General features: G+C 69.2%; 1 protein-coding gene across 5 annotated transcripts in view; it reads right to left on the reverse strand.

The window, feature by feature from the left end:
• The window catches only part of SBNO2 (strawberry notch homolog 2), a 46,007-nt gene extending 38,048 nt beyond the window's left edge, over positions 1–7,959 (reverse strand). The window contains exon 1 of one of the 5 annotated variants that reach the window (XM_041761116.1): positions 7,828–7,959. The gene's annotated coding sequence lies outside the window, so the exon portion shown is untranslated. Of the gene's footprint in view, positions 1–5,069; positions 5,212–6,140; positions 7,787–7,827 lie in introns of those variants that run through there. The other 4 variants (XM_041761117.1, XM_041761114.1, XM_041761118.1 and 1 more) reach the window with 4 other exon arrangements.
• Positions 7,960–8,574: the final 615 nt, after the last annotated feature.

Consider the following 8,574-nt stretch of genomic DNA (forward strand, 5'->3'; position numbering starts at 1 on the left):
AGAACGGGTCCCAGGTGGTACGACCGGGGGACTGCTGTTGCCCCCCAGGAAAACACGGAGCGCGTGGAGCTGGCTTCCGGAGATCGGGGGTCACCGGTGGCTCGCTGTCTGCCTCCGCAGTCAGCACATCTGCTGGCCACGGGCCCACAGACCCCGCCACCCGTCAGGGGACCGGCTGCCCCGGAGCGGCTGCCGTGACAGCCCCACAGAGGGCACAGCAGGTGACGCCCTGAGCCCATCGGTGGGGCCGACGCAACTTAGGTGGTTCCTAAAGCAACCTAGGACAGCCAGCCGGAGCGGGCCACGCCGGAGTTCACGAGGACCGGCCAGCGGCGCGTAGCCCGCGGGGTGGGCAGCTTCGGGGGCACACAGCCCTTGGCACCCCCACGAAGAGCCTAGAGCATGGGGCCTCCTTGCCATGGGTGAGGACATCAGAGCCTGGGCCTCGGGGGCGCCCTCATTTCCGGGCCGGGTCAGCCTTGCCAGGGAGGGCCCAACGGCTTCCCAGGGGGCGGTACCCACCGCCTGCCCAGCGGCAGGACGGCGTTGCGGCTGCTGCGCCCGCCAGCCCCCACCCAGGGGTGGCCGACCTCCACACCTCGATCCGCACCAGCACTTGCTACGGGCGCCGAGCACCTTCCACGTGGCTTCTTCTGGGAAGTGTCTACTCAGGTCTTGTGTTTACTCGCGGTTTTTAAAAGGCTCCACACACACTGCGCCTGTGGTCTCCCGTGAACCCACGTCTTCTCCCCGTGAGCAGGTATTAGGCCAAATCCCACTGGCCCCGGACTTCCTGGTCCTCGGACTCCGATGTGCCCCACTCTGTCCCCCCTGGTGCTTGCTTCAGCCTGGAGGGCGGCCAAGTGTCTCTCCCGAGCCCCCCGGAGAGCCCTGAGCAGGACACAGCAGCGCCAGGCGAGTGGCCTGACCGGTCAGCACCCCCGCAGCCTCCTTCGGTCCAGTCTGGTGCCAAGAACATCACGAGGGACCTCTGCCCAAACCCCAAGAGGGCTGGTGTCCTGCAGGAAGACTCCTCCCGGCTCTGGGCTGGCCTTGGGCACAGCCCCCGAGCCGCGCAGTCCACTCGCCCCATCCCCAGCAAACGCCAGCAGTGGGCTGGGCCCTGTGCCGCCTCCGGAAAGAGGGCAGAGGCCCCCCAAATCACAGTAGCAGGAGCCCCAAGAGCTCCGTCTCTGTTTCTCCCGTGGCAGGCGGCACCCCAGGCCTGCCTCGGGTCCCACAGGCCAGCAGTCGGGCGGGCCTGCCACCCTCGCCCGGGACCCCCGAGCCTGGGCTGTGCGCGGGGCCTCTGCGGAGATCTGCCTCCCAGTGCACGCGGCTGTCAGCAGGACAGAGGGCCCGTGTCCCCGCCACTGGCAGCGGCACACAGAGGCCCACTCAAGCCTCGAGTCTCTCACTCCCCTTCGGCCTCCGCTGGACAAAGTCTGCCTTTGAGGACCGCGTGAGGACGCTGGGCCCTGGGGAGTCCGGGGTCACAGCCCTCTCGGGGGCCTTGGGTGACCTGGCCTCTGGGGCCACCGCGGAGCCGACCGCGGAGCTCAGGTGGCGCGTAACCCCTACGTGGACCGGCGGCCCAGCCTCCCTCACACTAACAGGTTCTGGGGACAGACACCCCAGCACGCCCTGGGGGGCCGGCCAGGGGGGGGAGCCAGCTGGGGCCCAGGGCTTCCAGGGGGGCTGCTTCTTCGGGGGGAGCGGGTCTCGGCTCGGGGGTGCAGCCCTGATTCCTCCGGCCGCCGGCCCTCAGGCCCACCTCCCGAACGGGGCGCCTTGCTCCAGGTCCCCGCAACGCCGCCCCCCCGCCCTCGGGGCAACCTGGACCCTTTGCCAAGGCTGTTCCTGACAGCCCCTGCCAGCGACCCGGGGCCGCGTCCCTCCGAGCCCCAACCTCAAAACCGTGGGCCGAGTTCCTGGACGGCCGGAATCTGACGAAAACCCCGAGAATGGCCCTGGGCAGCTCACGTTCACCTGAACGACGCCGGGGGAGGCTCCGCTGCCCTGCGCCACGGCGGTGCCCAGCTCAGAACCCCGCTGTGACCCGGCAGGGGAGGGAGGGACCCCACACGGCCACGTCACAGCTCCCATGGCCAGTGGCCAAGGAGGACGTTCCAGGCACCCTGAAGCCGCCCCACTGAGCCCCTGGTGCCCTGCTGAGCTCCAGCCCCACGCGGACCCCGCGCAAACCTAGCCACAGACAGGTCGGGACGCCCGCGGCGCCCCAGTCAGAGACGAGGGTTTGAGCGGGCCAGCGCGCCGCACCTTGCCGCCGCCACACCTGCCTCTGGCACCTGCGGCTGCTGGGAGGGCGAGGGCAGCCTTTCCTTAATCTACGTCACGGGCGGAGGAAGATGCGATCTTGCTCTGGCTAGAGGCCAGGCTGCAGGTTGCGGGCGGGGTACCAGCCACCCCTGGCACCCCTGGGCCACCCCTGGGGCAGGGAGTTTTGCCCCACCTGGTGAGTCAGTGCCATTAAAGTTTACTGCCCGCTGCAGACCTGCGGCCGGACCCCCTCCCTTCCTCCTGGCAGCCCAGTATCCTACGTCAGCGGCCTCTGACCCTCTGGGTTGGGGCTCCGAGGGAACAGGAGCGACCTGCCTTCCAGAATGCGGCACCGCGGCTCTGAGACGCACAGGCCTGGGAACAAGGGCGAGGAAGGCCTCTTTCAGTTTCACTCGGGCACCTGTTCCTAAGGTGACAAAGGCCGATCCTGACAGACAACCCGGGCGCCTACTCTCAATGCCACCGCACAAGGAAGGACACGGCATCCACAGCACTTCGCGCAGGGAGCATGTTCTGGAAGGCACGGGAGCCTGGGCAACGGTGTGCCCAGGGAGGCAGCAGGGGAGGACACCGTCCTCGTGAATGTTGGTGGTGCCCCTGCTGCAGGGCTCTGGGGGCCTGCAGGTACCAGCCGCGAGGGGCTGCCGCAGACACACAGGCAGACCAGGAGCCCCGGGGAGGTCGGGACACCCAAAACTGCCCCCATCACACAGCAGGGCCCAGTTAAGTGCCTTTCCCTGCCAGGCACCTTGTTGGCTTTCCCACGTCCCTGCCCGCCCTCCTGTGGACAGCATGGGAGCGGGGCACCCCTGCAGCTGACCGAGGAGCTACAGCACATGGAAGACCCGAGCTGGGACCGCTCGGCACCAAGTCACGGGGGGGAGGGGTCACCTGGCCTCATGGGGGTGGGGGCACGGCAGTCAGGGCACTCCGCAGGAGAGCCATTCCCGTCTCCTCCAGGGCCCAGGCTCTAGGGGGGAGCTCCCCCGGGGCCTCCCACCCAGGGCACCCAGATCCCGAAGTCCAAGTGCCCCCAGGACAACTTGGTACACAACACAGATGTCCACCCAGGGCAGACCTGGCGCTTGGCGAGGGGCTCCCAGCCTCCGTCCGGCGGGGAGGAGGCACTTCCTCCGTCCTCCTCGTGGGGCCCGAGGTCGCCTGGCAAACCGACCAGTGCCCGCGTGAGCTGCTGCAGGGTGCCGTGCTTGGGGCCCGCTCCCCTGACCCCTGCCCACCCCCGGTCACAGCACGTGGCCATCTGACGGGCAAGGACAGGCCCTGCTTTTTTGGTTAAACATTTTGTTTTGTGAAGGCACAACTCACAAACCATACACTTCGTGCATTTAGAGCATACAACTCCGTGGTTTTCATGTGTTCAGAGTTGTGCAACCATCATCTCTAGCTAGTGCCAGAACATTCCATCAGCCCAAAAGAAACCCTGTCCCCATCAGCTGTCACTCCCCTGCTCCCAGCCCCCTCCCCATCCATGGAGGAGCCCGTCCTGGACGTGTCACACACGTGGACTCACAGCACGAGGGGCCTCCTGTGTCTGGTGCCCTCCCTGAGCGTCGGGTTTTGAGGTCTATCCACATGGTAGTACGTGAACAAATGATAAGTTTTATCTCTGCCCCCCCCCCCCCGGGGCCTGGCAAGCCAGAACAGCAGGTGACGGAGCCTGAGCATCAGAAATCAGTTCACCCTCACCCGAGTCACCTGCCTCGCAGCAAGGGAAGCAGGGGACCTGTGGGTCAGCTGTCACCAATGGCAAGAGGATGAAGGAGGTTTGCTCAGCAGTATGGGAGAAGGGGCTGATCCCAGGGACAGGGACTGGGGCCCACTGGGGGAGAGGCACACGCCTCGGACACCTGGGCTCGAGGCTGCACCCAGGTATGAGCAGGTGAGGAGGAGGCAGCGGAGCCTGGAACGGTCAGGGTGGCCATGCTCTCTGGCTACTGGACTCCGTCCCCCCTCCATGGACCCCACGGCCCCCGGCTGTGGGCACAGTGGCTGGAGACACTCCAAGACTGCGCCTCACAAATCCCACGCCCGTGACAGCGTTCTGCAATGTCCACACACGGCACGACACGCACGTACACCTGAAGGTGTGCAGCGCGTGAGCACACTCACATGGACCCCCTGTGTGGATGTGCACGCTACACACACGGACGCACACCTGTGCTCGCACACGCACACACACTCACGTGTCCACGCGTGCACGGTGTTGGCACCACGGGGGCTGCCTCTCCACTCTGCACGCCAGCCTCACGGGGTGTTTACGCTTCGACGTGACCTCACCCCCACCAGCCGCCCCGCAGCAGCAGCAGCAGCAGCAGCAGCAGCAGCAGCACAGGACGGGAGGGGACGACAAGCAGATCCCCGCCCCCGCCCAGCAGCCCTACTGGCCTCTTATCCAGGGGAGGCCATCCTGGGAGGGAGGCGGCCCCTGGGGACTGGACACAGTTGCCTCTTTATTCCCGGCCGCGCTCGCTGGGGCAGCGTTTCCGGCCTGGCCCTTGCTGGAGGGGCCTCTGACACTTTGCTAGAACTAAGCCGGGCCAGCCTGAGCTGGTCTCGCCCCAGTGGGAGCCAGGCCTGCAGGGTTTGGGGACCCAGGCTCCGTGTCCCTCCAGGTCAGGCCAGCGACTGAACCAAGGTGACGCACGCAGCTGGAGGACACCGGCTCCGGCCCACCCGGCTTCAGGGGCTCTCCCGGGTCCGGGCCCTGCCCCTCTGCCAAGACACAGGCCCCCGCACAAGACACACACCCCAGGCAGCTGCAGCCTGCTCCGGGGTTCAGCGCTGAACAGCAGCGCCCTCCCGGCCGCTGAGATCCCAGGATGCCGCCCCGGGTCCCCGCGACGGCCGCTGGCGCTTGCCGGGCTCCCCGGGCCTGTCGGCATCGCCGCGGGGGACCCGGGGCCGCTCGCCCACCTCGCCCGCCCGCCGCCGGGGGCCCAGACGCGGGCTCAGCGTCCTCAGGACTCCGCCGACGGCTGCAGGCGCGGCCGGGGTCAGGACACGAGCTCCGAGCGGCCGGCGGGCGCCTCCGGGGCACTCGGGGAGGCTGGGGAGGAAGGACCGGGCGGGCCACGGCCGGCCGCCCCCAGCTCGCAGCACAGCGCGGCCCCGGCCCCGACCCGGCCCGGCCGCTCCTTCCCGGCCTGCCCGACACCGCCGAGCCCCCGCCCCGGGCGGCAGCGCCCTGTCCCCCGACACCGGCGCGGGCGGGGCGCGCCCTCCGAGAGGCGGAAGTCGGGGAGCCCCGCACCCCCGGCCGCCCGACCTCCCCCGGCCCCGGCCCCGGCCCCGGCCCCCGCCCCCGCCCCGGCCCCGCCGCCGCGCCCCACCCACACGCCGGGCAGCCCCGCGGGGAGGGGAGGCCGGGCCGCGGCGCCGGGCAGCGCGGGCGGGAGTCGCCGCGGAGCCGGGCCGGGGCGCGCACCGAGGGGCGTCAGCAGCGCCGCGCCGCCACGCTCCCCGGGCGGGGTCGGGGGTCGGGGGTCGGGGGTCGGGGGTCACCCAGGCGGCGTCGGGGTCAGCACGGAGGGTCCCCTTCCCGGGCGGCGGCGGGGGCCCCCGAAGACGCACGGAAGTAAAGGGGGCGCCGCGGGGCGGGGTCAGGGGTCACGCGGGGTCGGGGGTCGGGGGTCGGGGGTCGCCAGGAGGGCGGGGATACGCCGCCGCCTCCCTCCGCTCGCGGCCCCGGAACCCCGGCACCCCCGGCCCGGGCGCGCGCTTCCGCGGCGGGCGGGGCCCCAACGGGGCCGGGGAGCGCGGCTCAGGGCCGGGGCGGCGGCGGCGGAGCCGCGGCGAGCGTCGGGCCGGACGCGCCTCACCTCCGACCTGGGTCCGGCCGGGCGCGGAGCCCGCGGCGCCTCCGTCTCCGAGCTTCGCTTCAGCCGCGCTCACTTCCGGGTTTCGGGCGCCATCTTGGGGGCCCCGCTCACTTCCGGTCATGCCGCGGGGCGGGGCGTCGGGGGCGGGGCCTCCAGGGGGCGGGGCCTGCCGCCTTCCTGCGGGGCTGGGACTCGGTGAGTCACGGGTTCGCATCCCGCCCCCGCCTGTTTCTGTTGGGACCCCGGCAGGTGGGTTACCTGCGAGCCTGTTTCTTCCTCCGGCAAACGTGAAGATGGAGTTGAATCCGCCGCACCCCTGCGCTCTCGCACCTGACCTTTCGGCCACCGGGGTCCTCCTGTAACCCCGGCCTGAGCTCGAGGCCCCCTCCTCGGATACTCCCTAGAGACCCTCAGAAACGGCCGCCGCCCCCGCGAGCTCTCCCTTAGTCGCCTCTGTCTGCGCCCCAGTAGGAGTCTGGGACCTCGGGGACCCCCTAACATGGAGCTCAGCGCACAGGGCAGTCGGGGGCGCCCCACGAGCCACCCCAAGGGCGAGCAAGGTCTTCTCAGGCAGCCCGGGGACTTGAGATGCTCCCCAGCTGCCCGCCCCCGTTAGGGCGTCCCAGGGCCTGATGCAAACGAGGCGGGGATTGGCGGCGCTGCCAGGAAGAGGCTGGGACTCGCCTTTGGCACGGACGGTAGGTTTCCTGCGACTTGAACCCCGCACTGCCGAGTGGGCCAGGCCGGTTCGGGCAGATCCAGCCTGGGAGGCACCACCCCTTCCGTAGCTGGGTTTTCAGTAGTGAAAGCTCTGTCCCCATTTCACCGCCAGCCACAGGCCTCCTCTGCCCCGTTCCAGGCCCCTCTCTGGGTGCTTGCTTGCGTATTGTGAACTCTGTGCCTGGCCTTGAGCTGGACAAAGTTGGGGCCCCAGAGGACTCAGTGCTCAGGCCCGCCCCCCGGGAAGCTCCCAGTCTAGGCGAGACAGAGCCAGGACCAGATACTCCCATCTGCCCCATCAAGCCTGGGGCCCAGGGAGGGGTGACATCTCTGCCTAGTGAATTCCAGAGGAGGAGGGTATTGAAGCTGGGGCTCTGAAGTTCAAGTAGGAGTTTGCCAGATAGACGAGCGGAGGAAGGGCGGTCTGGACAAACACGAGCTGTTCACAAACACATAAAGGTCCATAAAGGACATGAGTATGCTTAAAACCTGTTTGCCCCACAAAATCCCCGGCCGGGGACTCCCTGCAGCCAAACCTGCAGGCACAAGGAGCCGATGGGGAAACCGAGGCCCAGAGAGGAGAAATAATTCATTCGGAACGAGCTCTGCCCCGGTATGTGTAGCTTCTGGCAGTTGGGGATGTAGCTTTGACTTTGAGACTATTTTTCGTAGCTAATGAAAATAAACCTTGTTGAGCAATAAGCAGTTAAGATTCAAAAGCACGAATGAGCTGACATGGGGGACAGATGGCTTCCGGTTGCATTTTCCCATTTCCTCCCACACGGGACCCGCCGCAGAATTTGTGGCGCCCGGCGCGAAACGACGGCGGAGCCCCTCGTTCAGCAAGTACTGGGAAGGTCACCGCGGCGACAGCAGAGCGTCAGAGCAAGCGCGGGGCCCCGGGTGCGAGGTCTGGCAAAAGCCCCGGGTCACACCCGCGACGTCCCCAGGCGGGGACCGCCGTTACCTGTGTGTCGCTGGTGGGCGCGCGGCGCTGCGGAGCCGTCCAGGAGCCGGCCCGGGGTCACGGAGCGAGCCGCAGGGCGGCATGGACGCGACCTGTGCCACGTCCACCTCGGGAAGCCACAAGGTCCCTGTGGGTAACTGCCTGGAACGGGGGCAGTCTGCCCGGCCGGGGTGGGTCCAGCCGTCTCCGCAGGGAGCAGCTGCCAAGTCCGGGGATGTCTAGGGACTTAGTCAGATTCGGGGATTTCCAGGGAATCGCAAGAGGCAGCCTGGGGGAGCCGCAGCGACAGGGCTCCCGAGCCCGAGGCCCCGCCAGGGGGCCCCGCCCGGGGGCTCCAGGGCCCTGCGACCCCCGACAGCGCCGCCCCCCACCCGTCAAGCGGGCGTGGGCGTGGGGCGCCGCCGCCTTCTAGGTCCCTGACACAGCCAACCGGGCCCAGCGCCCGGCCGTCAGGGACGTTTCACGTGTCCCCGTGGACGCTTCCTGAGGACGGTCCACCGCCACCTGAGTGAGCGCTGAGCGCCAGCGGCACCGCGAGGAAGCCTGAGGCCGGAGTCGGAGACGAGGAATTGGTTTTTTATATCGGGGGGCAAGAGGCGGGGATGGGGTCCCCCCGACAGCCGCAGCTCTCGCGGCTCGGGTGGCACAAGGCCTCCCCCGAGGGCCGGAGCCCGCCCGGTCAGATGCGCCCCCTCCCCGCTGCGCTGGGGCAGGGCTCGCAGAAGGCCCCGGGCTGTGCGGAGAGGC

The sequence above is a fragment of the Vulpes lagopus genome, chromosome 7 (genome assembly GCF_018345385.1).
Source record: "Vulpes lagopus strain Blue_001 chromosome 7, ASM1834538v1, whole genome shotgun sequence".
Lineage (NCBI taxonomy): Eukaryota > Metazoa > Chordata > Mammalia > Carnivora > Canidae > Vulpes > Vulpes lagopus.